Source organism: Nematolebias whitei, chromosome 5 (genome assembly GCF_014905685.2).
Source record: "Nematolebias whitei isolate Nwh7 chromosome 5, NemWhi1, whole genome shotgun sequence".
Taxonomy (NCBI): domain Eukaryota; kingdom Metazoa; phylum Chordata; class Actinopteri; order Cyprinodontiformes; family Rivulidae; genus Nematolebias; species Nematolebias whitei.
Genome location: NC_056502.1, coordinates 23,035,213 through 23,060,802, shown reverse-complemented (window position 1 = coordinate 23,060,802; position 25,590 = coordinate 23,035,213). Strand labels below are relative to the sequence as shown.

At 38.5% G+C, this 25,590-nt stretch overlaps 2 long non-coding RNA genes across 2 annotated transcripts; one reads left to right on the top strand and one right to left on the bottom strand.

Moving 5' to 3' along the window:
• Positions 1-7,598: 7,598 nt before the first annotated feature.
• On the bottom strand, positions 7,599-10,562 carry LOC119409494. Its single transcript, XR_005186786.1, has 4 exons — positions 10,535-10,562; positions 10,314-10,361; positions 10,090-10,207; positions 7,599-7,658 (listed from the first exon to the last, which is right to left on the bottom strand). It is a non-coding gene; the product is annotated as an uncharacterized LOC119409494 (long non-coding RNA).
• Positions 10,563-19,798: 9,236 nt separating this feature from the next.
• Positions 19,799-21,645, top strand: LOC119409493. Its single transcript, XR_005186785.1, has 3 exons — positions 19,799-19,829; positions 19,955-20,088; positions 21,613-21,645. It is a non-coding gene; the product is annotated as an uncharacterized LOC119409493 (long non-coding RNA).
• The last annotated feature ends 3,945 nt before the right edge of the window (positions 21,646-25,590 follow it).

The window sequence follows — 25,590 nt, the reverse complement described above, 5'->3', positions numbered from 1 at the left end:
TGTAAGACAGCATAGCATTTCAAATGAAACATTATCTATATGAAGAGAATCACAGAGCTTTCAGCCCGCTTCCCTCCTCTGTACTGCACCGTACAGTTTAAAGGCTTATTGAAGTCAGAAACCAAAGGAACAAAGGTAAGGACCGACTCCATCATCCACGTCCATTTGTTCACCATTTTGGACGTCGTCGTTGTGGTTCCAGACCGACTCCAGGAGAGACGAGGGGGCATATTTGGGCAGGTATGAAAAACAGAGCAGGAGGCCGTCACTGTATCCCGGATCTCCACAGATAAGGATGGAGGTGGGGCACTGCCTGTAAAATGGAGAAAATTCACCAGTTTTACCCTTAAAACAATGAATTAATCATGTTTTACTGTCTACAAGCATTCAGTCAGATCTTTTGCTTTTGCAGCTAACTATTTATTCTCTAACATACGGATATTATTGTTAAATGTAGCTGCAAAGCTGACTTTGAAAGACTTTTCAAGTAAAAACTGCTTTAAATTCCTAGAGACACTAGGGGAAATTGTTTATTGATGCAGATGTAAAAATGTAAACAGTTAAGACAATCTTATTTTTAAAGGGTTTGATCGCAAATGAAGAAAAAGTTTAAATCTTTTGAAGAGGGGCTCCATGGAACGCTTATGAGCAGTAAGTATCATATCTGTTGTGGGTGGCTTCTTGAACAATCTCAATTTGAAGAACCTGAGTTTAAATTTTGACCGGATTGACAATCTAAGTGGTGTCGAAAATGTCTTAAAATTTTTATTTTATGTCTTAAAATATCAGCAATCCCGAACACTTCAGATATAATCATTTACAAAAGTAAGCACATATAACACTTTTAGAATAGCCTGGGACACTGCAAGTGTAAATTTGACAAAATATTGAATAGTGCAAGTTTAACAGTGGTGTAAAGGTTTTTTACAACTGTGCTTGCATCAACCACAATATACCTTTTTTAATATATAATTTTGTTTTAAGAGAAGTCGTCAGATCAGCAATCTGGTATTTTATTATTTTTCCAAACAGATTGTATAAGGAGCTGCCTACAACAGGTAAGATTTCAAAAAGTTATACTTCTTCCACAAATCCCCATTTTAAACATCTGAACTATCCCTATGATGTAAAGACCTTGAAATATTCATAAAATCACTTTTAATGCTCACGTAAGACATCAATGGTCACAGTATTTTCCAAGAAGGAGTAGCGTTTGTATCCTGGCAGTTCAATCCTGAAGTAAAAAGGCCCGACGTCTGTGGTTCGGACACCATCCAGCAGCATGGTGCAGTTGCCTCCTTGAAGCTTTCCCAGAAACTGGGTTCGCTTTTTGTACTCTGCCGTCAGTTTCCAATTGCGAATATTGGTTGAGACTATTTTGTTCCCTGTCCTCCAGAAACCTAGCCATCTGTTCAGGATTTTCTTTGGCTTGGGGTACGCGTAGATGCAGGAAAAAACCACACACGAGCCCTGGACAGCAGGAATCTTTGTCGGCACGTCTATTAACCACTGACCTTCAGCAGGCTCCGCATCAGGGATAACTGAAACAAGAAAACAAAACAGAATATTTATACTCAAGTACAAAACGACATGATTTATATTGTTACATTTAAAAAAATTCACTCACCACAAAACATCAGAAAGGAAAGACACAACTTCAGCTCCATTGTTGGATGATTAAGAAGTCTAAAACCAAGTGTAAAGGTCAGGTGTGACTCACTGGATGTTAGCTTCACTTCTTCAGAACTGGTCATTGGGTATTTTGTGCTCAAAGTGCCCCTGCCTGATGTTTATACGGGGCCAGCAAAGGCCTTGAAAACAAGAGTTGTTGCAATGTTTAATCAAGCATTCTTCTGTTCGATATTTAACATGTTACATTTTGCATTTTCTTCTTTCAAGTTCAAGGAGAAGCACAGCAGTTACATGTGTTTTGCTGCTTGTTGAATGGCAACAAATGGGGAAAAAACGTTTATTAAAGAGGTATGTGAACATTGTCATGTGGAATCCATCCAAGCATCTTTGCTTTGAAATAAAAGCACAAGTCAGTCCAATGTGGACAGAAATCATGTGATAATTTAAAGTTTGAAAACTTGTAATATTTCTGAACCAGTACGCTCCCTAAAACTGATTAGATTAGTCACACACTAGGACAATTAAAATCTGAGCTAAAAAAAACCCCCACAGTCATCCAGTACTTTTAGGGGTCGTTCACAAATTTCATCATTTTCACAAGCGTAAAGAACATGCTCTTTTTTTGTCATATGGGAAAGTAGCAACAAAAACTGTCATCTTTTTTTTATTTTGAAAAGCGTACACCAGTCCTTGACCCCCTCCCTTCCCTCCAGCATACGGTTTGTACGCTTATAAAAATGATGAAAGCAGTGACCTGCTCTTTATACATGTCTAACTATAATCCTGATGCATGCTCATATAGGGTCTAACTATAATGTTATATAATTTGCATTTAACCTTTTATGTGAATCATTTTGAGGCAAATTTGTATTTTTTTATATCTAATTATGAATAAAAATATTACACACTTTTTGAGAAAACCACCATTGTTGAAATGTACACCACAGTTTTAAGCGTTTCTGTTATTGATGCATTTTATCACCCGCCACAGAAAGCTTGTGTCTGTGTTTATTTGTTAGTTAAATATCTCGTGAATTACTGGAAATGTTTTAAATAAACTTTCAGAAAGAAATCACTGGATGCACATTTAACTCATTAACTTTTGGCGTCGCTGAAAGTCCCACACAACACCTACTTTCAGCTCAAACAGATCTCACAAAACTGCATGTGAGGTCATCAGCAGGGTTTGACCAAAGCAGCTGAAACTCCGTCCCTAAATGCAGCGGGCGATATGCAATCCTGCAAGGAATAATAGGCCTTTAATTTTTTTTTTTCACTTTTAACCACAAATTTAAAAAAAAAAAAAAATGGAATTTTGATCAGAGAGTCAGAGTTTCTTTATTTGTCATTCCACCTCATGTGGTGCATGTGGTGGATCAAAATTATGTACACAGGGTCCCAGTTACATCTAACAATAAAATGTAAAAGAAAAATAGTAATAAGATCTAAGACATGAACTAAGAAAAACATAAATTAAAAATACACTAAGCACTAATAGCATAAAAACAATACGCTGAACAGCAGCATGAACATGAGTCTGTGTGAGCTGATGAGCAGGAATGAACACAACATGAAACAGATCAGCAGCAACATGAAACAGATCAGCAGCAACATGATGTGATTTTTCACAGTGATTGTTCTGGTTAGAGATTCATGAGTCTAACAGCTTCAGGGTAGAAGCTGTTCCTCAGCCTAGTTGTTCTACACTTAATGCTCCTCAACCTCCTAACTGAGGGGAAAGGGGCAAAACGTGTGTGCGCTGGGTGAGCGGGGTCCTTCATGATGCAGGTGGCTCTCTTCCTGCATCTGGAGGTGTAGATGTCTGTGATGGTGGGGAGACTGACTCCAACAGACTTCACCACTCTCTGCAAAGCTTTTCTTTCTGCGGCTGGTCATTAGCATTATGAATGAACAAAGTCTACTGCTGAGGGTGAATTTTGTTTATCGGGTCGTGTAATACTTTGTAAGACATGACTAATGGTGAACCTTGATGGAAATAATGCCATGAAGTCTGGGTTGAGGCCCTGACCCAGTGCATCTTCTCTGGCTGAGTGTACGAGTGACAAGTAAAAGCTGCTGTGGCACAAAGGATAAGAATAGTATAAGAGCTTTGTGAAAACCTGTGAAGGGTGTGTGTGTGTGGGGGGGATTATTTTTGGATTCTGATGCTCTTCGGCTGATTAACGTTTTCTGCACCTCTTCAATAAACCCTGGTTTTTGCAGCTGTTAAGAGATTCATTGTGATCTGTTTTTTTTTTTTAAATGAAAGATCAAGTCTTTACTTGTTGCTTTGGCTACAACACTTTTATGTTAACTTCAATTACTTTGAAGTTTATAATCTGAAATAAACATAAACCTAAAGTTTGCAAATTATGAATTATTTTGTTGAGTCCTTTATGTTTGGAACAAATTGCCACAGTAGTGTGTATGTGTGTGTGTGTTCTCACATGCAGAACTCTGTTACTGTCAAGGTTACTGAAGTTTTGTTTCTCGGTAGAATCTTATCAGCCGCCTTCGTTTGGTACAAATTATCTTCTAAATTCTGCTTGCATTGGTGTATTTTCTCAACAATGCTACAAGGTCAGGGCTTACGATTCTGGAAATGACAAACTTCATGATTTAAAAATATATATTTTTATTATTTTTCTATTCATAGTGCTTCCTCAGCAAGAAAACAATTGCATTATACTGTTATACTGATCATATGTGAGACTTGGGCAGCACGGTGGCACAGTTGATAGAGCTGCCTCTCAGGGAGAAGGTTGCAGGATCAAATCCTGGCTGACGACTTTTCTGGGTGGAATTTGCATGTTCTCTCTGAGCATGCATGGGTTTTCTTCGAATTCCTCCCGCAGACCAGAAATAAGCACATTAGGCTGATTGGTTTGAGTGGTTGTGTGTACCTGTGATGGACTGGCGACTTGTCCAGAGTGTGTCTGCCTCTCACACTGTGTAAGTTGAACATGGGCACAAGTGACCCTCGCAACCCAGAAAGGAAGCAGTTGGTAAAAATAATGGATGGATGGAAAGGCAAGTCTTTTGTCCTGTAAAGTACTAGCTAGTCAAACACTGCTGTTTATTTTATATTTCATAGATTTTTTTTACTGACCAGTATTCACTGTAATGTTGGAACTGCAATTAAATTATACAATGTAATAAACAGCACGTCAAGTACCATACCATACCAGCTTTATTTATAGAGCACTTTAAACACCTGTTGGATAAATAAATATTCTTTCATCATCTCTATTTACTCAAATAATCCACTCTGAGGACACAAGAAGATTTTTAACCGGTCTTTAAAGACAAGGGTAGACGATCATGAGGAATCTTTCACAGATGTACTAAAGTTACATGTTTTGAGCCTCGTCAGTGAGAATCAGCGCCTGACAGTGAGGCAGGAAGTGCTTTATAATACACGTTTATCAGACAGAAGTGAGGTCAAGATGAACTCGGCTTTCAAGCTTACACGGAGAAGGCCTTAAAGTTTATTAGGTGCTCCTGCAGGCTCCTCTCTGTGTAGACAAAACACTCTCGACCTCACACACACAGTTCAACATTAATTTAATATTAGTTAAATAGTAAAATCATTAAAATAATGTAAAATAAAGTAAGAAAAAGTAAGATAAAGCAACGTAATGATGCAAAAACCCAATAATTTATATTGTATTCTTTTGTTCTCAAAAATGAAACAGAGTTGAAGGGTTTTCACACAATTTTATAAATAATATTTTATTGCAAACATTTAAAACATGAATCATCGAGCAGAGGTGAACAGCTCAAACTTCCTCTCTGAACCATCATAGCTCTTGGGTAATCGGCTCATATTTAGCTCACTGTTTACACCCAGGTCACAGAGCAGTGAAAGAAGATTAAACAGGAGACACATTATAACATTTTCATTTTAGACACAAAACCTGAAATTTCTATTTAAACGTAGAACAAGAAACTCAAAAAGAAAGGAAAATGCTTAAATCGTTGCACAAACAAATGCACGGCCTTTTGCTTTACCGCCAAACTTCCTTCTTTTTTTTTTTTTTTTTTTTTAGATTAGAAAAATAATTTAGCAGAAAACAGAACTTCAAGCGTTTTAGTTAAATTGCAAAACTGAAAGGTGAAATACTTGATATAGTTTCCTGTCCCTCTCTGTTGTGCAACACTCGCTGCCTCCAAGGCTTTATGTTCTTCTAATGATCCCTTTTGGTCATGTTTTATGCTCATGCTAACATTGTAAAAGTTAGAGAAAAAGAAAAAATTACACCTTAAAAATACCAAACAAGAAAAGCAAACCCCTTAAATCCATTTCATTACCATGCCCATACATGACCCACTTTTCTCCACAATGCTGCTACAGATTTAAAGATGCTGAGTTTTCCCGTGTTCCGCTGTTTCAAATCGTTTATTTCAAGTTGAATTATCCATGTTAGCATAAATATTTTCTGTGTGTTTCATGTTTTGGCTCATCTGATGTGTTGGTGCCTACAAAAGATTTTTTTTTAAAACAGTTAATATCACAGTTGTTTGTTAAAAAAAAAAAAAATCACAAGACTTATTCTGTAGTTTTCTTAGAAAATAAATCGACACTCACTGATCAAAACAGTTAAGCACCCAGAAGAAATGGTCTAATTAGGATGTGTGTTTAGTGCTGGGTATGTAAAAGACTTTATTTGCATGGAGCTGACAAAGCCTAGAAAAGTCCACAGAGGGCATAAGTGGAGTGATACGTTATCAAGCAGTTGCCAGAGTGTCCGAGTCAGTCAAAGCAGTGAGTGAAGATCAGCAGACATGTTTCATAAATGCATTAGACAGCATCCCCAGCACTTGTTGGAGTTTGATAGGGGTCACATTGAGGGTTTGCATTAGGCTGGGTGATGTTCCCAAGACTTGATATTAGAAGCTTGTGGGTACCTAAGGGCACATTTAGGGGAGGATTGTGTTATTGTGCACCAAGTAACAGAGAACCTCATGACATTTGGACTTGACATCTAGACACAGCTGGAGACGGGCGCTATAACCAATAGTCTGACAATGATTGGTCTCATTTTGTGTGCAGTGGTAATGCCTTGGAGAGGGGAGATCAACCCTACCAATGAGACCCACTGCTATTACAACTGACAACCTGGTGTGTGAGTGTTTGGTATGACTTTCAGGCCACTTCTGGTGGTGATTTGGGAGACCAAGATGGCACATCCGTAACATCCTATGTTCATGTCTGACCCCTGTTGAAACACCACCCTAGTACAGTCCTATGTTCAGAATGAACCTTGGCGTGCCTGGCCACACATGGCACATGTGTTTATGGTTTGTCGGCATCATATTGAGGTCCTGCCATGGCCAGACATGTCCCACGATCACTCACCAATCAGTGATACATATGATTAGTTTGGATGTCACTTCCAACCCAGTGCCAACCTCATGGATTTTGAGGACAACTGTGGGCTGACTTATGGCAGAAGAGGAAACAACAGCTGTTTAATTTCTCTAGTTCCAAAAGTAGTTCACCATATCCTAAGAGAAGACCTGCAGTGTGCCCATGCTGCCAACTCTATCTGCTTCTTCTGATAGGAACTTCAATACAGGCATAAGACCTATTAATATATGCAGTTTAATTTAATTCCCACCACTCTTTCTGGGTGCTTAGCTTTCTATTTTTTTTGACAGTGAGTGTATTTTCATTTAAAGATATGAAATTTACCTGAACGTTGATATAGATGGGTTCATCGATGACTTTTTCAGTTGGCTTCATGTCCACTGTTTTGCAAGTGGCTTCACTGAAAACATAAAAAAAAAAAAAAAACTCTTGTTTGAGTACTGAACAAATTGGGTTGTGTTTTTAGATAACACATCTGGACAAAAGACACAGATGTCTTTTCAAATAAAATAAAAATACTCAAATGAAACATGCTTCAAACGGTCCAGTACAAAATACCCATTAAATGATCATGTAAAACCTTTTGGGTGGGTCTGTAGTCGCTCGGCTGAAGTTGACATAATATCCAGATTCCTGCCGAGTTAACGTGTGTGACCTGGGAAGATGAGATAAAACTGTATTAACACTTAAACCATCCTCGTGTTTCCACAAAAACATAATACAGGCAGAACATGGATCTCAGAAATAGGTCAAATATTTTACTCCATTCAGATTTATTTATATGGCATATTGTTTGTACATAGTGATAGTGTCTTCTTTAAGTGAAAATACTCTTAGTTCAGCGATGACATAAATAAAATTATAGAAATGAGAGGTGGAGGTTTGGACATGTGTCACAAAGCATCTGCAATTTGATCTATTTAGCTAACACAAATTAAAAATATATATATATTTTAAACATTAGTATTTGCTGATGGAATGCACAGTTCCCATCCACTTCTATGCCAGTTTTAAACAACATTATATTATGTTAAAAAATAATGGAGTTGTAGCTGTTTTGAAAAATGAAAATGTTATGCATGACGTGCAATATTATAAAATATTTACATTTCATTTAACAATATGGTGGTCTTCTTCATGTCATATACAGCACAAATTATGTGCTGCAAATGACCTGAAGCTTCTACCATGTCAATTTTTAGCTTAATATTTATAAAATCTATTGAGTTATAGCTGTTTTTATGTTTGCCAAGGTTGATCATCTTTGGCAGCCATCCTGAATCAGGTTGGCTCCAAACGTTAATCAGCTGAAGACGTCCATCCAGTAATTATTTTCTGAATGTTTCATTCAAATCCATCCAGTGGTCCATGAGCAATTGTGCTAACAGACGATTGACTCCTAGCAACTAGTGCTAAGGTTTTACTTAAAGATCTTGTGTGATGAGTAGATGGTTGAGTATATGTTGTGATTGACTCCCAGCTTTAACTGCACTGAATTCTAGGTCAATATCTGTAAAACAGTTATAGTCATTGTGTGATTTTTAGGTTCAGTTGGCTGTGGCAGTCATTTTGAATCAAGTTGACCCTGTACATTAACAGTGGTAAATATACAAGCAATGAATACCTTCTGAGAAATATTAAAATTTGTGGTGTAATAGGTATTTTGGTAACCAACAGACCAACACATATTTTACCTCCTATTCTCTTTATACCTGCTGCCGCTTGGTGCTATTTTCCGGAAACACAACATGCCCTTCCACTTCTACGCCGATGACTGTCAAATTTACTTCCCCCTAAGACACAATGGCACATGCTCTATTCAACCTCTGCTCGACTGCCTGGCTGACATCAGGGACTGGATGGCTTTAAATTTCTTAAGTTTCAATGAAAAGAAGTCTGAAGTCATGTTGTTCCCTCCCAACGACACGATCACAAACCACTGCGTCGACCTCTCCGCTCTAACCCTGTCAGAAAAACAAAGAGTCACTAATCTGGGCGTGATAATGGACCCTTCCCTGAAACTTAACAATCATGTAAACATGATCGTTAAATCATGCTTCTTCCAACTGAGGCGGCTGTCTAAACTGAAGCCCATATTGTCCAAAAAGAACCTGGAGACAGTAATACATGCATTCATCACATCTAGGCTTGATTACTGCAATTCACTCCTGTTTGGTATCAGTCAGACCTCCATTGCACGACTACAACTGGTCCAGAATGCAGCAGCCCGATTTTTAACCAGTACAGGCAAAAGAGAGCACATTACTCCAGTTTTGGCCTCACTGCACTGGTTACCGGTTCACTTTCAAATCCAGTTCAAAATACTCATGTATGTCTACAAATCATTGAACAGTCCCCCCCCCACATCTCTCTGATCTGCTACAACTGTATGTCCCACCACGTTCCCTGAGGTCAGCGGACCAGTTGCTCCTCACAGTTCCAGGAACTCGTCTTAAGCACAGAGGTGACAGGGCCTTCTCTGTAGCAGGACCAAGACTTTGGAACGAGTTACCTCTGCTTGTAAGAAAGGCCCCCTCCCTCTCGGTTTTCAAGTCCCATTTAAAAACTCACTACTATTCAATAGCTTTCAACACCAGATGATCTGTGTTTTGAACCAGTATGCTCCACACTGGTTTGTCGTCATATTTATTATCTGCATCGTTTTTATGTCTATATTTCTGATTTACTTCATTTTGTATATTGCTTTGTGTGTTACCTGGTGTTTCTGTCTGTACAGCACTTTGGTTGGCCTTGTCGCTGTTTTAAGTGCTCTATAAATAAAATGGTATGGTATGGCATATACACACACACATACGCAAAGATGCGCAAAACTTTGACTACCCTTTCATCTTTCGTGGTGCACAATGAAAGTCTCCTCTGTTCAAGTTTCAGAAAACTACAGTATGTTTATGTAAAGTTGCTTTATGTCTTATTTTTGGTTTAATTCTTTTTTTTTTTCCATTTACAATGATGCATGTTTTGTTAGTTTGTCACATGCAAACAACAGCTTTAAATACATGTAAACACCGTTTATGCTCACAAGTACCACACTTTATTCAAAAATATATAAAAAAAATTAGTTTTACCTCTTGCGTTTTGTGTAGACAATAATTCCAAGAATGATAATGAACAGAAGAGCAATAACTGGTATAAAAATGGCCAGATTGATATGAATGTTTCCAGGTGGACTGGATAAGGAGATGGCTGTGAATGGTAATGATAACAGTTAGAAAAGCTCAACTACATATTTAATTTAATCTAATATCCGCATAGATCTTTCTAAGAAACAGTGTGAGTAAATATCACTTACTTGTACTTTCTGGTATTTCGAGAGTTGTAGTTGCGTAACTTGAAGACTCTGTTGTATTAAAAAAAAAAACCTTTGAGTTTTAATGATTTAGCATTTAATCCAGTGATGTTTTGAAACTTAAAGTTGGGAGGAAAATATTCAGAAACGTTGCATGGAGGCAAAATGAGAACAGAAAAGAAAGATAGAGTTTTTGAAGAATAAAGTGAATTAAAAAGTCATACCTGCCCAAATAAATGATGGTGTGTTACCTGACCATGTGAGAGAAACATCCAAAATATTATTATTACTGCATTTAGTCAAATAAGAATAGTTATTATTTTTTAAAATACTGAATTTCTAACCATTCACAGAAATGACGACTTGGTAATTTCTGAAGGAGTATTTGTCTTTACTTGTAATAAGACGCATGTAGATTTTTCTACTTTCCTGAATGTTGGCGATTTCCAGACTACAGTCTCCATCGAACTTATTTCCAATCAGCTTTGTCTGTTTGTATTTTGGAAGCACACAAGAGCTATTGGGGTGGAAAACGAAGGCTTTCTTATCTTTGTCATCCTTGCTGCATTCACTTGTCCCATTTGTTTTCCAGAAAACTTCTTCAACTTGTTGTTTCGGGGGATAGGTAAAGGTGCACGGTATCTTTAGGTTTGAGCCCTTTATTGCATTAAAACTTTTATTGACATTTATTGTCCAGAGATTACCTGCATTAGCAAACAAACCAGAGAAATGTCAGTAATAAAGTTTACACCTCATCTCAAGTTTGTAAGCTCATAGTCACCTACCTTTTGAATATGGTACCAAAATCAATATGAACGCGAGTTCAGCCAGCGTTAGCATCCACATCTGAGCCGACAAAACACAATGACGTTAACAGTCCAAAACTTTAACATTTCATCTGTTTTACAGCTGAATCTAACACAACAAACTATCTGTACTCTTCTATTTACCAGCTAAAATAATACTCACTGTGCGAAGGACCCAGGCAAGATCAGAATGTTTTTGGGTTTTTTTTTAAACTTTGTTTGTATCAGTTCCGAGCATATATGTGAAAATTCTTGGGTGTGCTTCTTGTTGCGCTGTGGCGACTTAAAAAAAAAAAAAAGGAAGGAAGTTCAAGAAAAATTAGATTACCCACAGTGTAACTGAGCCACTCACAGCTCTATGTGAGAAAACACTGTGAGATGCTTTGTAACGCTAATATGTGAAAAGTTAATCAAACATACTACAATGTTAATCATTTGTTCCACCTGCCTTACAAACAGTGAAGGCATTAGAATAAAACGTATGTGTTGTTGATATCTCAGTCTGGAGAATAAATATAATAAGAATTAAATAGAATTAAAATCATAGTTTTGCTGTCATTATCAAAAAAAATAGGAGTTTAAGAAAAAACAAAGTTCTACATCACTTTAACAGATTCATATTTTGTATGACACATTTAACGGGAAGCATAAAAAACTAGAACATTTCAAAAGAAAATTTTGAGGGTTCTTCAACTTTTTTTCTGTAAACACCAATGGGAATTTGAGAATTTGCTTTCAACAGTCAAAGCTGCTTATATTTAATTGATAAACAGCGTAAAACGTTTAATGAGAACTGAGATCAAAATAAGGGTTGAAGCTGCTACCAGTGACTTGCTGGGGTCACCACTGTAACCCCACATCTGTGTTTCTTACACTAACCACACTCCTAATAAAAACAGGCAGAAACACAGATCAGAGTGTAAGCCTCAAAATAACACTCACTGTACTAAAACTATAGGTCGTGATGGTAGAAACATCTGGGTGCCATATAATATTTTTTTATGTTCCTACAGTGTTTTATGTTGGAAATATGCAAAGTACTTTGTAAAACAGACCTTTCAGTTTGGAAAAGAAAATTATAATGAAAGTCAGTGAGAGTGTGAATGTGCACACTCTGCACTCTGTGGGTGTTTAAAAGAAGAAAAGGTAGAGCAGAGAGAGACACACTGGGTGAAAGAAGACAAACATGCCTACGCTTTGACGTATAAACTGAAGAAGAAGTAAAATGTTTGTGGGAATAGGAAGAGTTTGCAACAATTTTTGAACGTTTTGGCAGCTCAAATGCCAGAGCATGTGTCATCAATGCATTCTGCCTTAAGTCTTCAAAATTAAAAAAAAAAAAAACAGTGACTTTATGCATAACAATATCAAAAAACCTAATTTTGCCAATCTTGTGTGACCTGTTTAAACTTTAAATGATGTTTCCTCTGTGGAATTTGTTTAAGCAACAGAGCAACAAAGAGGGCTGGGTTTTGTTCACCAACATCTCATTGTTGTGTACCATTGTTGCATTATTTTGTGAATTTTGTCTACACTGTACAATAGACTGCTACCAAACATCATATATTCACAACTAGCGTGCTTGTTTTAAAGATCCCCCACCCCCCGCCCATTTTTTAAACCTGCAGTAGTTATAGCAAATCAAAATTAATGATGACAATGAAATAATAACAGATGTAATGCAAGTGTTTCGGTCAGGGCCAGCTGGAGGTTATGTGGGCTCTAAGCAGAATTGTATTTGCCGTTTGCGTTGTACTATTATTGTTTAGCGTATTCTTAGTTTAGCATATTTCTTAGTTCATATCTTACATCTTATTAGCTTCTTTTCTTTTACAATTTACACTTTGTTGGATGTAATGGGACCCTGTGTACACAATTTTGTTCCACTACATGTACCGAGATGTGAATGACAATAAAGTAACCTTGACCTTGACCTTGACCTTGACCGTTGAGCCTATCACCCACTCACCAGTACAACACCTCAAACGTCTCTTTCAGTAATCCATGCGTCATCATTTGTGCATTCAAAATATTATTTTTTTAGTGAGCAACTATGAATTCTTCAAATTGACTTAAAGGGATAGTCTAGTGACTATCCCTTTAAAACTAGATTCTAGTCCTTTTTAAATTACTTTTCTTACAATAAGTTATCAGCCATGACATCACTCATCGAGCATGAAGTAATGGGAAAGAGACTAAAGTCTTCATCCAGGCTAGGCTAAATGATTGCAGGTTTTTAGGCCTACAAAGCAACTCTCTCAAAAACACACTGGTATAGCTACTTTCACTAATCCAACATTTTTCAGTCAGGTCATCTGGACACCTGGGAAGAATCGGTTTTGTTGTGTGTTTCCTTGACTGGTGAAGCCTTCCGGATCGAAGGCGAAACGTTTCAGCACAAAAAAAGAAACTGTCCAGATGACCTGACTGAAAAATGTTGGATTTTATACCTGGATTATTGAGCATGGACTTTGTTGTTTTCAACCAGTTTGACAAGACTGTCACCAAGGAAGAGGGCCGGCAATGGAGGAGGGGCGTACCAAAGAGACCATCTTATCACAAGCAGAACTGGTTTGTTCCACTTTGGAGTAAGTTGTTGTGGGAAGAATCAGTTTTGTTGTGTGTTTCCTTGGCTGATGAAGCCTTCCGGATCAAAGGTGAAACGTTTCAGCACAAAAAAAGAAACTGTCCAGATGACCTGACTGAAAAATGTTGGATTTTATACCTGGATTATTGAGCATGGACTTTGTTACATTCACTAATATTAAACCACTATACATTTGTGTGACACGGAATGTTTGTTTTTTTTGTTGTTTTCTCAAATGAACAATGTCCGTGTTCGTACACGTGTTGATCATTGTTAGACTGTTCTAATTGTGCTGAATCTGTATTATTCCACCGGAGTCAAGTAAACTCCAGGACTGACTAGATGCATTGATCAAGTGGGCCAATACATTGACAGTCGCAGCAACATCAACATAGCACACATACATTCCTGAGGTAATATGGACAATGTTCGGTTTAAAAAAAATACTTGGCAAACCAAACAAACTGCATCATTCCAAAGTGTAGAGGCTTAATATGAGCTGATGTTCTTTCAGAGGAGCAATTGCTGCATACCTCATTACTTAAGTTTTGGTCACTATTTTTAATGATTTACCTGCAAATATATATATAAAAAACAATAAACATATAAACACCTGTAACATCCCAGTTATTGTCTTGCTAATTTGAATTGGCCGAACTCTACACAGAAAGGCTGTATTCTGTCTTTAAGACCCGATTTGCATGTGATAACCTTTTGCTTGCTTTTTGGCAACATGACTGTTTAGTGGTTAGCACTGTTGTCTCACAGCAAGAAAGTCCTGGGTTCAATCCCAGATTGGACCTGAGGTTGTTCTGTGTAGGGTTTGCATGTTCTCCTCGTGTTTGCATGGGTACTCCAGTTTTCTCCCACAGTCTAAGAATGTTAGGTTGCCTTCAGGTCCAGGTTGGGCCCAGGCCACCCTTGCAAAAGAAATCTGTGATCTCAGTGGGATTTGGCTGTTTAAAAAAGGGTTAATAAATAAATAAAAAAATTAAAGTATTTATTTATGATTGTATTAATTAGACTTGTTCAAAGCTTGTGCTACTGTAGATCATGACATCTTATGCCATAAGCTGTCATATACTGGTTTTTCAGATCACACTGTTGGTTGGATTTCTAATTGTCTCTCAGTTCGGCAATGTGTTCGACACAATGACACTTTGTCTAGCTATTTAACGGTCACGATGGTGTGCCACAAGGCTCAGTTTTAGGACCCACTCTTTTTACAATTTATATAAATAATGTAGGTCAAAACATTTCTGACGCTTCTTTGCATGTCTATGCTGATGATGCAATTGTTTGTTGTCAAGCTAACACAGTTGCCAAGGTTTTCCCGCTTCTACAGTCTGCATTTGAGACCATTCGGTCTGACTTGTTCCATCTCAAACTGGTGCTAATGCTGATAAAATCAAGGGGATGTTGTTTTTATACAAAAAGTTGGTGCCAGCAGCTCTTCCCCCATCTCATCCATGCTTTGTGTTCCTATTGAGTTTGTGGATTCTTACAAATACTTGGGGGTTTCTATTGATGCACATCTCTTATGTTGAAAGCTTGACAAAGAAACTGAAATTGAAACTGTTTTTTTTTTTTTTTTTTTTCAGAAATCGATCTTGCTTAACTCTGAATTCAAGGAAACGCCTTGTAGCTGCTACTTTCCTACCTACCAGCCATTGACTTTGGTGACATTATTTACATGAATGCCCCTGCCAGCTCCTTGCAGATGTTGGATGCTGTCTATCATGGTGCGCTAAGATTCATAACTGGCTGTAACTACAGTGCACAGTACCCATCACTTATTGGTCAGTTGGTTATCATTAACTTCACGCAGGCTCTCACACTGGTTCATTTTCATCTATAAGTCACTTCTTGGTCTGCTGCCTTCATATAGCTCCCCCCACATGTCACGTCATCAGTGCAGTTATGGCGTGCACTCTCAGGGGTTCATTACCTGCAGCGTTCCCTTAGTGCAAACCGAACTCATCAAAAAGGCCTTTTCTTACTCTGCTCCTGTTTCCTGGAAAACCTTGCAAAAATACCTGAAACTGTCCACCTTGATTTCTTTAAGGAATTTTAAACATTTGATAATGTCAATAGAAATATCAAAGGAAATATGTTCTTGTTTTTAGTATCTTGTTTTATATGGCATCTTGATTTGACTGTTTGTAACTTCTTTTATTTGATTTTAATTGTTTTTTGTTGAGTTACTGTTGTCTGCACTTTATATGTTATCTGTCTACAACACGCCTCTCTTGTAAACGAGTCCTCATGAGACTAACCTGTATAGGCCTAAATAAAAGTTGAATGAAAAAATGTGTCTGCCTTTATTTTGTACCCCTCTTTTCATTTTTACACTCCCTCGTCATGTATAATGAGGTTTTGTATCATGACATAAGCGGTTAGAAGTTTGGGATTCCTCGATCATGTTCTCGGGCAGCACGGTGGCGCAACTGGTAGAGCTGCTGCCTCTCAGCGAACAGGTCCTTGGTTCAAACCCCGGTCCAGGGGCCTTTCTGGGTGGAGTTTGCATGTTCTCTCCGTGCATGCGTGGGTTTTCTCCGGGTACTCCGGTTTCCTCCCACAGACCAAAAACATCCATGTTAGGCTGATTGGTAACTCTAAATTGTCTCTAGGTGTGAGTGAGAGAGTGAATGGTTGTTTGTCTCGTTTGTCTCTATGTGTCCCTGTGATGGACTTGCGACCTGTCCAGGGTGTACCCCGCCCCAGCGACCCCCGTGACCCAAAATGGAATAAGCAGGTAAAGATAATGGATGGATAGATGGATCATGTTCTCTTTGATTTGTTCTAACTCCATAAAGAAAGAAAATCTTAAGGTTTCTCCAAAACACCACTAGATGGAAGCAGAGTAATATGCACGGTTCTCCACGGTGGACTTTTGGATCTTGAATCCAGGGAACTCCACCTGGATGTGGGCCGGACTTTTCAAAGCCTTGTCTTGAAAGTGAAAATGGTTCCCGAGTGTTTGTTTGATTACGACCTCGATTGCTCTGGACAAGTCGGTTTCACGTCAGAGAAGAGTGCACGACGTGTTGCTTAGGGAATACAATGAGACGGAACTTGTGAGCGTGCACGGCACGTATGGAAGGACGGGACCAGAGCGGCGGGGAGCCGCCCTCTTCGCAGCGGGCAGCAGAGGAGAGGAGCTCCGGCAGCCAGGAGCCGGAAGTCCGCTGCTGGAGGAGGAGGGTGGCCGCGGTGAGCTCTCCTGCTCTGTCCGCCTCACGGCTCACCTTACCCGGGGTCATGGACACAGAGGGCAGGGTGGACGAGTCCAGACTCAGGATGCACATCTTTAAAAACGGTATCACATGGATCATACTTTTTAACTGTTGCTTCACAAACTCCCAAGTTTAAATGTGTATGAAAACAACAGGGAATGATTTAGAGGGGGCAAAATAAACTGAATTAAATCTTTATTTTAAAATATGAAGTCAGACAAGTTCAAGTTTCTTTATTGTCATTCGCGTCACATGTGGTACATGAGGTGGAACGAAATTGTGTATTCAAGGTCCTAGTTACACTCCAAAATAGCAAAACATATAAAATATAAAAAGAAACAGTGGATCTAAGATATACACTAAGAAACGATTGATATTACGCTAGATATGTGCTAAACACTAATAATAATAATACAGTATATTAAACAGCAGCCCGAACATGAGTCTGTAATGAGTAGATGGGTATGAATGAATTTTTCATTCAACCTTTATTTAGACAGGTTAATCCCATTGAGCCTCGAGGACTCATTTACAAGAGAGACCTGATTTCAACAAAGAAAGATGACAATGGACAACAGCAACAACAATAAACAATTATAAAACGTCATAATGCAGTGGGGTTTTTTTACAAATAGGATGGCTAAAAGAAAAAAGGTAACAAAAAAACAGCTAGATTCTAAGGCGAATGTAGAAAACTAATAACAGGAACATGTCTGCATTGGTCCCTGGCAGGAGTCCAACAGATTCTTAAAGCCACTTAGAGAGGTCAAGGTCGAGAGCTTCAATTGTTTTTGTAAGCTATTCCAGGAAACAGGAACGGAGTAGGAGAAGGCCCTTTTGCCTGGTTCAGTCCTCATTGAGGGAACACTGCAGGTAATAATGTCCTGAGAGCACACGCCGTAGCTGCACTCACGCAGAGACATGTAGGAGGAGATGTATGAAGGCAGCAGACCAAGAAGTGATTTAAAGATGAAAATGTACCAGTGAGAGAGAGTCTGCGTGAAGTTAATGATGTCCAGTTAACCAGTGAATACAGGGTGCAGTGGTGGGTACGATAATCACAGCCAGTTATGAATCTTAGTGCACCGTGATAGACGGCATCCAACATCTGCAGGGTTCTTGTAGGAACGTTCATGTAAATAATGTCACCGTAATCAATGGAGGGAAGGAAAGTCACAGATACAAGGCGTTTCCTAACATTCAGGGTTAGACAGGATCTGTTTCTGAAAAAGAAACCCAGTTTAACTTTCAATTTCTTTACTAAGTTTTCCACATGGAGCTTAAAAGAGAGATGTGAGTCGACCAAGATACCCAAATATTTATAGGAATCAACAAACTCAATGGGGACACCATTTGAGGATAAAATCGGAGGAAGAACTGCTGGGACCAACTTCCTATTATACAGCACAGCATCACAGATATACACAATAAATTAAAACACAAATTAGGCATTACACTATTATTATTTTTTAGAAAGGGCCATTTTATTGAAATTGTGCAAAGTTGTTTCACTGAATTAACCATAACTTTCAAAATAAAATAACCAAATCATTTCTAAAATTTAACAATTCTCACTATGAATTTTGCTCCCATCACTAGTGCAATGTTGATTTTTGCAGTCACTTTATATTAAGCATGTTTGCAGATTTGTTAGGATTTGCTTGAGCTGATTTAGAAATGTTTTAAAATGAGCCTCAAGTTGTAACAACAAAATGCATAGAATAATAATTTTAACTAACCATATTTTTGTAATCTAAATGACATGTTTTTAGCTGTAAGATGCAACACATTGCAAAAATATTATATATTTTTTATGAACTTTATGGTGTGCTTTTGAATCTTTTAGGTGCAGTTTTGTTCCTAAAGGATGATTATTTATTTTTAAAAATCATCTCGAGTAACTGCATGTTAAATGAACTTTTCTTCTTCCCTGCTCGATGCGTTTCAGTGCATCACTGGGCAGTGAGCGTGTAATCTACCCATCAAGACTGAGTCAAGTGATGCTTTGCTTCAAGGCTTGAGTTGAGTCACAATCAGACTATTCTATCATTTTATTGCACGTCAACACCCCCGAGCTAATAAAGCCCAGCGTGACTTCTGTGATAAAACAGAGAGCTTTTAGAAATATGAGTGGAATTTCTGGTTTGGTTTGAAAAGTTTCTCAGGAAACTTTCAGAGGACATGAAACGTTCTCTGTGGAACGACATCACATGTCTATGAGCAGGAATGTGGAAACGCATTCCCCCTTTTTTATGGCCCCGCTGACCTTAAGCCCCTCACTGAGGTAAACAAAAGGTTTTAAAACATAATGAGCCAAAAAATATATATCTTTTTTTCTATTTATTTATCTTAAACTCTAATTAAAAAAACTTTATTGAGATATTAATCAAATCTTTGGTATGGTATGGTATAAAGTTTATTCATTTAAAAAAAGTACAAAACAATTCCATAACAATATAAAAAGATACAAGAGATTTAAAATGAAAGGCAGCAGAAAGAAGAAAAAATCTTATTATATCTGCCCCTTTTTTCAAACATTTATTTCAATCATAATAATTTTCACATGATTGCACAGTTCCACAAATCATTCCGGATTAGTGCCAGTCTGGTTTCACTGGAGGATTAGAACTCGCACAAACCTCTTGCAGCCTAAAGTTCGAACTTATTTAGATGAAGAATTAAGAGGTGTTCAATCCCTGTGTAGGTGGTGTTAGCTGCTCTGAGCGAGGCCTGGCGTGGCGTTTCCTGTTCGGGATGTATCCGTGCAGCTCGACGGCGTTGGAGCGCTCCCTGCTGTGCGAGCAGCTGCTGATGCGTTACCTCGTCATGAAGAGAAAGTGGCAGCAGTTTCTTCCCTCAGCAGTGAGGATCCAGCTCAATGGCACGGACGGTAACCACACGAACACAGCAAACTTACTGAGAAGACAGTGTTTATTTATTTGTCTCCACCCAAATTGATCTAGATACCTTAAAGAAAAATAAACTAGTAAAAACATGTGTGTTGACTGGATCCAGCTGAGTTGGTCTCAGCTGTCAGGTACTTTGACCAGAGGGAGGCTCAGGCCCAGCAAGGGAGGCTCCGGCAGCAGACCCAGGACCAGTCGGAGGAGGTCCAAGACAGGCTGGCTTTCTTAGAGCTACAAGCTCAGGTTAGAACAACATTTTTCTGATTCATAACTTTTTAAGTTTTATATTCTTTGTTTAGTATATACATTTTAAAATGCTGCTTTACTGGTTCTGTTGATTTTCTCAATAATACCATATTTTCCAGCGTATAAGTCTCAATTTTTTTGTATAGATTTATCGGTCCTGCGTCTTCTACGCCAAAGCGACTTATATGTGTTTTTTTGGGTTTTGTTTTTTATATTCATAACACAATTTTTGACTGATGCTTTAAATTTCAAAGAACTGCGACAGCGAGTCCTCCCGTGCGCGCTTGCTTCACTCAGCTGGTGCAGGTGGAGGAACGCTGGAGAGCTAGCGGCTCCGGCTGCGATGGATGGATGGTGCCACGCCGCCCAGGCAAAATGAAGCTGTTTTCACCATTAAATAAATGCATAATAAATGCATAATAAACACATAATAAACGCATAATAAACTCGACGGATTCAGCGGTGATGCATAATAAATGCGACTTATAAGCTGAAACTTATATATATGTTTGTTTTTCCTCTTCATGATGCGTTTTTTGACTGATGCGACTTATATGTTGGAAAATACAATAATCTTCTTTTCCACCTTTTCTTTTACTGTTCTGTTGTTTTAACTTGGGAGTAGTAAAGAAATGTCCAAACAGAACTGAGTTTTGTTACACAAACTCACATTTATTTACTCTGGCATCAGTTGATCTTTTCTGCAGTTTGATGCATTCAGAGTGCGCGCTCTGACCAACAGCTGCTGGAGTCGCTCGTTCAGATAATTACGTTTCTTATGCTTTTCATCAAAAAGAAACATTTTAGAAATCATATGTTTACAAGCGTATAAACTCCACAAAAGTTGAGCATGCTGAGATCTGTCAACGAGGGACATTTATGAGAAGTTTACGTATTAAAGAGAATAAATTAGCCCTATATTATTGCCGTTAGGGATCATATTTTATTATTGACCTTTATTCAATCAGGCAAATCTGAGCTCACAGCACTCTTTTGCGAGGAAAGCCTGAGCCTCTAACATGCAGATGTTCAGACTGTGGGAGGAAACCAGAGTACTGGGGGGTGGGGGGGAACCCACACAAACAAGAGGAGAACATGCAAAGCACACATAAAGACCCCAGGCCCAACCCGGGAATTGAACCTAGGACTTTCTTGTTGTGATGTAACAGAGCTAACCACTAATTCATCGTTCTGCCGTATGGCAAGCATGGAAATTTAGTTGACACAATTAGATGGGAGTCACTGCTGACCTTTTTCTTTAACTTACTAATAAGTGATGAATGTGCCTTCATTAAGGCTGCACAGGTTTACAATCTATGTTCCACTAAATGATGCACATGCAAAGATTTTTAAAGATTTCAGCCCAATTGAACATCATGAAAACACTACAAGATACATCCTTTCACTATAATCAGCAAAAAGGAACTAAAAAAAAGGACGTTTTTCAGCTGATAACATTGTGCTAAAACTTTTAATTTGCATATTTCCTATTGTGTTTCAACATTTCCATCCTGTTGACAGATACTGTTTGAGCGTGTCACTTTTGACCAGGAGGAGCTGCAGGAAGCCGTACGGATCATTGATAAGGACGTCCCTCGAACAAACAGAGACCTCAGCTACTACCAGTGAGTTACTAACGTCACCATTTGTTCTTGCTTTACTTAAACTGGGCGTTCAAAGTAAGTTTGCAGAATTTGACTCTGGGCACAGAATGTTTCGGGGTTTAAATGTTTTTACTCTTGAATAATATTTCATTTGTACTACCCTGATAACAAGTAACACCAGAACAAATGCTTCATTTTCACATCAAAGTGTGAAACTTTGCGACTGTTGAGGACAAATCCCAATCTTTAGGTACAAGTTGCAATTTGTAGTAAAATGTCTGACAGGCTTTGCATGAAATGCTGCAGAGATGAAGGAGTGCATCTCTCTTTTAACCATGAATTTACAGCTCCTTTCACAGCAGCTGCTTTTCGTCGCTGAAGTGAGCTATCCCACTTCTCTCCACCCCACCCTACTCCTTTCTCAGTTCAAACAAGATGTAGTGACGTGTCTTAACCACACGCTGTAATAATTCCAGTCAGACCGGCTCTCAAATAGGTCTCTAGTTTTAACCACAACTGTGACCATGGATTGATGTCAGACTCGTATAGCAAAGTAAATAGCAAGGTAAGGATTTTCTGGCGAGCAGCACGGTGGCGCAGTTGGTAGAGCTGCTGCTTCTCAGCGAGCAGGTCACCCTGGTTCAAATCCCGGCCCAGGATCAAGTTTGCATGTTCAAGTTCAAGTCAGGTTTCTTGTTATTCTCATCACATATGGTACTTGAGGTGGAATGAAAGTATGTACACAGTGTCCCAGTTAAACCCAACATTAGAAAAAATATAAAGTATAAAGAGAAACAGTATATAAGGATCTAAGCTATAACTAAGATATATGCTAAACAGCATGCCAAAAGATCTAAGATATATGCTAAACACTAATAAAGCAAAACGACACGGCATAACAACAGCAGCCCAAACATGTTCACTCCATGCATGCGTGGGTTTTCTCCGAGTACTCCAGTTTTCTCCCACAGAGCAAAAACATGCATGTTAGGCTGATTGATAACTCTAAAATTGTCCCTAGGTGTGAGTGAGAGAGTGAATGGTTGTTTGTCTCATTTGTCTCTTTGTGTCCTTTTGATGGACAGGAGACTGGTCCAGGGTGTTCCCCGCCTCTCACACAGTGATTGCTGGACATGGGCACCCCCCGCGACCTGAAAATGAAGAAGTGGGCAAAAGATGATGGATGGATGGATGGATGGATGGATGGATGTGGATGGATGGATGGATGACATACAATTATCAGAAAGCGAAAGCGTTTTTTCTGACATTAATGATTTACAACTACTGTATGTTGCAATTTAAATTGGTGAACACTGTAGAAGCATCACAACGATGATGATACAGTACATATTTAAATGGGCTACTTCTGCATTTCTTTCTTAATAAACAATAAAGCTTTTTACAAACCTGTTTTTTTACAAACCTGTTTCGTCACAGAGGACATCCATCCATCCATTATCTTTACCCGCTTATTCCATTTTGGGTCACGGGGGTCACCGGTGCCCATGTCCAGCAATCACAGTGCGAGGGGCGGGGTACACCCTGGACAGGTCGCAAGTCCGTCACAGGGACACATAGAGACAAACGAGACAAACAACCATTCACTCTCTCACTCACACCTAGGGACAATTTAGAGTTACCAATCAGTCTAACGTGCATGTTTTTGGTCTGTGGGAGGAAACTGGAGTACCCGGAGAAAACCCAGTCACAGAGGACAGTATTTTCTAATTGAATCATGAATACAGTCTTTAACACACAAAAAAAGCCAAATTAAAATTAATCCTGTACTACAATAAATAATGTTTCTGTCTGCACCTGTTTAGAACTTAATTGTTGGCATTTTTTATATTCTCTGTTATCTTTATATCTTGTGATTCTTGTGTATGTTCCTTTATATTGAAACTCTGGCACAATAATTTCCTGCGGGATCAATTAGCTTCTATCTTATCTTATATCAGTGAAAAGTAGGTTTGTGAAAAACATTTTGTGTACCTGCAGGGATGAAGGTTTAGGAAATCTGTTGGTGCTCAGAAATGTCCTCATCACGTACGCAGCCTTTCATCCAGGTAAGGAGCTGACACAAATCAGAGTAGGTTTCTTCTGATGCCCTGTTTACCTTCTATTGTTGCTCCAGAGGTTAGCTATGCCCAGGGAATGAATGATCTGTGCAGCCGGTTCCTGGAAGTTCTCGACTCGGAGGTTGACACTTTCTGGAGTTTTTCTTGCTTCATGGAGAAATTTGCCCGGGATTTCAGAGCTGATGGCCTGCACAGAAAAATTGGTGAGTAATAAAATAAATGCAAAATTCTTTGCAATAAATGTTGACCGGCACAATAAATGTGTTTCCCATATAGACTTTAGCGAAACACTTTTTTCCTGTTTCGCCTTGTTACACTGGAAATCCTGCTGGTATTTTTTTTTTTGTACCATCATCTGTATGATGTTCTACAAACAAAACTAAAGTAAAAATGTTGCTTGACTATCAAGAATGAGCTGCTTTTGTCACAATAGTTCACCCTTTATAAAATGCCATAGATGATACTTTAAATCTTGAAATATAATAATATAAGATATAATCTTTGGTGGCACAGTGTTGTGGTGGGTAGCACTGTTGCCTCACAGCAAGATGGTCCTGGGTTCAATCCCCAGTTTGTTCCTGGGTTCTTTCTATGTGAAGTTTGAGTGTTCTCATGTTTGCGTGAGGGTACTCCAGTTTCCTCCATCAGTCTAAAAACATGCATGTTAAGACTGTCTTCAGGTCCACGCATCCCTTGCAAAAAAGATCTGTGATCTCACTGAGATTTGCCTGGTTAAATAAAGATTAAATAGATTAAAATAAATGAACTTCTGGGGTGGAGTGGGGGGTGTCAGTTTTTTTTTTTTATTGTTGTTTTCCTGTTAAGCAGAAGTCATATATTTCCAAAAAATCTTTGTAGAGGTCAAACCTATAAACATCTCTTACTCAAATACAAATAAAATTGATGAAGATATATTTAGATTTATGAAACATTTCAAATGCCCAAAGTTTGTATAACATTTGATGCTCTTCTAGGTTCCACCAAAAACAAAGGGGGAAAAAAAGCAACGAAATAAAAAGATTAGGGGCCTCTAGTGGTGAAATTAATTCAATTCAATCTTTATTGATAAGGCCCTTTAAAACTCCTCAACGAAACTGCAATACTGTAAAACAATTAAACATTCACCTAAATAAAACTAAAATAAAAGGGGAAAAAATAAAAACAGAAAAAAAAACAACAACAAAAAATATTCTTATAAATCAATATTTTAAAAGATAACAAAGTCAAAGAATAAAAGTTATGTCTTCTGTGAGGTTTTTGAAGCAGGTAAGGAGGCGCCTTTCTAATGTACAAAGACAACTTGGCATATTTTGACCCCACCACTCCAAAAGCATTGACCTCTGACCCTACACCTGATTTTGGTGCAGTCACAAGCAGCTGATCAGCAGACTGAGAAAACAAGCAGATATGTACCATACCATACCATACCACTTTATTTATAAAGCACTTAAAACAGCGACGAGGCTAACCAAAGTACTGTACAGACAAAACAACAGGTAACACACAAAGCAAAATACAAAATGAGGTAAATCAGAATATAGACATAAAAACGATGCAGATAATGACGACAAACCAGTGTGGAGCATACAGGATCTCAAAACAGATCATCTGGTGTTGAAAGCAGGACTTGAAAACTGAGAGGGAGGGGGCCTGTCTGACAAGCAGAGGTAACTAATTCCAAAGTCTAGGTCCTGCTACAGAGAAGGCCCTGTCACCTCTGCTGCGCTTAAGACGAGATCCTGGAACTGTGAGGAGCAACTGGTCCGCTGACCTCAGGGAACGTGGTGGGACATACGGTTGTAGCAGATCAGAGAGAT